General features: G+C 50.3%; 1 long non-coding RNA gene across 1 annotated transcript in view; it reads left to right on the top strand.

The window, feature by feature from the left end:
• LOC109292966 overlaps positions 1 to 4,803 on the top strand; it is a 21,424-nt gene that overhangs the window by 3,747 nt on the left and 12,874 nt on the right. The window contains exon 2 of the long non-coding RNA XR_002096216.1: positions 151 to 156. This is a non-coding gene — a long non-coding RNA (uncharacterized LOC109292966). The remainder of the gene's footprint in view (positions 1 to 150; positions 157 to 4,803) is intronic.

Genomic DNA, 4,803 nt, shown 5'->3' with positions numbered 1-4,803 from the left:
CTGGGGGGGGGCGGGGGGCAGGAGAGGGGGTTGGTGGGATGGGGTCAGCCAGGGCAGGGGCCTCAGGGGGGCTTCTAGGAAATGGGTTTGAGGTGGGGCAAGAGGCACCTGTGCGCTCGTGTGGATGCGCCCAGCCAGTCCAGAGAGAAGGCAAAGGTCACCTTTCCTTGCACACCTACCCACAACTTGTGTTATGTTCACCCAGACCCAAGGTACTGGCCTTGTATTTTAATGCTAGCACAACCCTATTTTAGAGACATAGCCAGTGGTAGAATCTATAGCATTAAATATATGCCCCCCATAAAAATGCCTAGTTATTTTTACCACCTGTTACCACCATTTTAAAATCCATCCAAACATTTTCTGCAAGCCACATTTAACCAGAGCAGGACCTGCTTGCATACGGCCTTGCATGCACTAGAATTCACAGGTGCATTTGTTGGCACTTTAAGAGAGGCTGGAAGATTCAAACGTGAAACGTGTCAACATGCAATGTCATAAGATGTCCAAACACAACTAGGCCACCAGTATCATGTCAGAGGCATGCCTTGTAAGCTCAGGCACAACACAGGCTGCTACAGTCCTACAATGGCAGCCCTTGTGGTGGTCACAGATTTGAAAAGATCATGGATACATACGCCTTTGCCTTGGTACAGGTGCATACTCTGGGTGCATGGCTGTTTTGGGGAGCAACATCCTGTCCCATCAGATGTCCTTGATTACGTGGGGGCTACCAACTCCTGAAATCCTGATTTATTCCTTAATCAGGCAAGCCTCACACTAACCTAAATCAACAGAGAGCCAATGAGGCCTTTCGGATCTGACTACAGACCAGCAAAAGTGCAAGGCTCACTACAGGAGGATACTTAAGGATTCATGGAAAACACATGCAAGGTTTGCTCCAAGCAGCTCTGGCGACTGCTGCTGCCTCTTCCCAGTCTAACTTTGGACAATTCCCTTCTAGGCTGGTGCAGTGTCCTGCAGTGGGTGATGTAGGACAATCTCTCCTTCCACACCTTGATGTGATTATACTTTTAGAAAAAGGAAGGCTGCCCCAGTGCTCCCCAAGCACAATTGCCCAAAGGAAGAAAAGGTGCCAAGGGGACTCCAGGAGCATCACAGCCACCCCTGTGGCAGGACCCTATTACAGGGCCCATCATTCTAAGTCATAAATAATGTCTCCCAGGCCAGTTGAGACCTCCACCATCCCTACAGTCTCAATCCCTAAACCGCTGGTCTTGCCTACCCCCACTCAGGTGTTAGTCAGGAGCCTTGCTGCAACCCTTCTGCTCTGGAACGCCTTTCTCCATGGCTTCCCTAGACTTATAACCTGCAAGCCCAGCACCTTTTGGGTCATGTGGCACCCTCGATTAGCTTCTGCCTCACCTGCAGCCTGCCTTCCCTTAAGGTAGCAGGAGCACCAAGTTCCCAGCTACAGACCCTCTGAACTATACTCACTTCCACCTAAATGCATACATAACCGAGAGAGAATGATGATATATGCCACATTAGAGCCTGAAACAAACTTTTTTTTTCTAGGCAGGGTATGCAGGAGTAGGCTAGCACAGCAACCCCTATTTGTAGAAATGAATGAAGCCACTCCTGTGACATCTCCGGTGTTTATTTATATACCGCAGCCTGGTCTTAGAGCTGGTTGTATGTGGCACCGTTCCCTTAAGCATTAGGCAGAACTGGGAAACCGGCAGAGCTCTTTTTTTTTTAACCTGCAGGGCTTGAAATTAAGAGCTGTACTAATCCAAACACTAATTTCCCACAGACATTGTGCCATGGGGTATCCAATTCAGGATTCAACCTGTGACCCAAGCCATTCAAGTTCTGTTGGCTTCGTGATTTATTTGCGTGTTCCACTTTTGTGCCTATCATCTTCACCTTCATTAGCAGCAATGATTTGCTCTGGCTAATGAAAGAATTTGGTGAGAATCCAAGAACTAGTGCAGAGGGAAAAGCCAGGTTTGTTACTGAAAAGATGTAGGCTCTACTGGGTAGAGAAGGGATCCGGGAGCTGGGAAGCATCCAGGAGGGTAGACAGCTTAGGGTCTTAAGCAGTGAACAGAACTGGGTTAATGAGAGGCCCCTGGGAAATCATTCCTCCCTTCTGTGCCCCAGTACCTCATCTCCTGGCTGTGTAAAATTAGCACTCTCTGATTTGCTAGAGATTTTGTCAAAACTGAGCTCCTTTGCTTTTCTGTATTCCTGGAACTGTTCCTGTGCTGGTCAAACCAGTTCTGTATTTGGCTGGAGAGTAGGCAAGATCATCAAACATGTTAGTTCTGGCCTTGTCCACTGACAGTGCTTTGGTGTTTGCTGAGAAGAGGCTTCCAGCCATTCTTTCCCTCCTTGCCTGTTTTTTTTTTCCAAATAGACTTCTGTAGAGTTCACCTGGCATAATCAAACAGAAAACACCCTTGTAATCAGGCCAACAAATAGTATTTATGATTTACTACAGATCATCTCCAAATTTGTCCCACCAGTAGTTGGCTAACCTTGACTTCTCCCTGCCAGTTATGATTATAAAGGGCTTTTAAACTCCTTGAGGTAAAGATTAGGTTTGTATAGTATCTACCACAGTGCCCCATCCCTCCCCTGTCCCCCAGCCTAGCTGTTGTCCTGGAGCATTACTGCATTATGGAATCTGGAAATCTGGCAAATGCATTTATAAACCTCATAGGAAAAGAACAATTTTCAAAGCTGGAGACAAAAGACATTTTGGCTTTGGTTTGGGCCCATCTCTAAATGCAGCATGAATGGTGATCACGTGCGTAGTGGCTGGAGCATGACGCGATTGTTCAGCATGGCAGCGCCTTGCAGGTTTCTGCTGTGCTCCCATGAAACTGGATCCCTTGCAACTGCCCTTGGGCTCTGTTATCCAAGAGGTTTAACTGAGTCCACCTTTAATTAACATAGCAGGCAGGAACAAAAGTCCTCTGTGGAGCAGGAAGAAAGGGTAGGCAAGGAACAGGACTCCCTTCTGGCATCTGCCATAGACTTAACATCCCGGGCAGGGAGATGGGAAGCAGATTCCCGTGGAAATTAACCCCTTGGGATTGACCTCTAGTGACCATTCATCGGCCACCGGGGAGCAGCCCAACACTTGCACGGTGTTAGAGGTGCTCTGCCCGCAGGGTGGCCTGCGGAAGCTGCTTGATACCGGTTTGTATTCCACCGCCCTTTCCCCTCCTGCTTCTTTCCCCTCACACCTTGGGGCTTCTCCTTTTCCCCTTAATGCCTGAGGTGGGCACTGGCTTGCAATTGTCCTTGGTTGAGCCCTGGGGGACACTGATCCGAGCAGATGTCTCAGGGCCACGAGACAGGGTAGCTCTGGCAGTCTGCAGCACCTCTCCCCCGCAGAACTGCCTGCAACATCCCTCAGGACCTATTGTCACTTGGCCTCCATACAGCCACAGGCTACGTACAGCCACATGCGTCCTAAGCACTCAGAGTCGCTCCAGCCGCCTGCCTCCCTTATGGTCAGACACCGATCCCCTCTACACAGTCTCGTTCATCACTTGCCTCCTGCACAGTTACACCGGTCCTCAGGCTGCAGCAATACAACCCATTCTGTCGGTGGGAAACTGCCCAGTATTTTCCAGCTGATGCTGAGAACAGTGAAAATACGGACTCCCCAGCTTATTTCCCACTTCAAAGCAGCTGCCTCTGTTCCTATTTCAGGTACACTCCAGTGATCCATCAACCCCCAAAAAGGGGCATGGGGAGGAGCCCTGAGCCCCTCATCTCATTGCCATGGACTCTGAAACAGAAGACCCATCACATGGGATAGCGGAGACGGGTTGATCCAACTTCAAGCAATGCTTTAGCAACCCCACACCTCCTCATGCCCATCACAGCCTAGCCGGCAAGCGGTATAGTAGAGGCCCATGTTTCTGGGACATTGCTGACACTCTGCATGTTTTCATGGTTGGCCCCATGTAGACATTCAGCAGTCTTGGGATGAGAAAGATAAAGATGGTTTAGTTGCATTAAGAGCACCCCAGGACCCTGCAATGCTCCATGCTAGACAGACACGCAGCCCTGCCTGAGTCGGGGGCTTATTTTGTTTTCTCTATGGGCTTTTGAGCGGAGAGAGTTAAATGCAGGAGTAAAAGCAGAGTGATGGGGAGGGGGAGCAGAAGCAAGCAATGGGCAAACATACTCTTTTGACACAGCAGGCCAAAATCCTGGTGGACTTACTGCCCCCCTGAGCCCCAGCAGGCTCCATGGAGCATGAGCCAGCCAAGAGCCTGGGCCCACCGCCTGTCCTGGGGCTCCTCGGCCAGCCTGGCACTTCAGGCTGCTACAGCAGGAGCAGCACCGGGTCTGCTGCTTGCGCACAGATCAGGCAGGAGAGGCTGACAGCTCCGTACTGAGGCAGGGTCTGATTGGGGGCTGGGAGGTGGGAAGCGAGCCAGGGGAGGCAAGAAGACAGCATCAGGCAAGGCGATTGAAAAGAAGGAAATTACAGCCCTTAAACACTCCCAGAAACAAATTCCTGATGTAAATCTTCCTCTAGGAAAAAAAAAAGAGTGATTTGACATCGTGCCTCCTTCCTCTTTCACCCCTCTTGCCCTACTCCCTCCATCCATCCCCTCCATCCACAGCACACACACATCCCATAGCCAACCTGTGCACACACGCGCACGCACACATACACACACACACGCTGAAATTAGTTGTGACAGCTGAAATTCTCCGCTCATCGGACGACATTTGACAGGGTACTTAAAAAAAGAAGAAAAGGGAAAGTGGTTTGGTGTCGCATGGGGGAGGCGGAGGGGGGTGGCGGGT

This window comes from Gavialis gangeticus, unplaced genomic scaffold (genome assembly GCF_001723915.1).
Source record: "Gavialis gangeticus isolate Ggan-Ray unplaced genomic scaffold, GavGan_comp1, whole genome shotgun sequence".
In the NCBI taxonomy this organism is placed as follows: Eukaryota; Metazoa; Chordata; order Crocodylia; family Gavialidae; genus Gavialis; species Gavialis gangeticus.
Note: the sequence above shows the minus strand (reverse complement) of the source record. Positions and strands in the feature narration are given on the sequence as shown.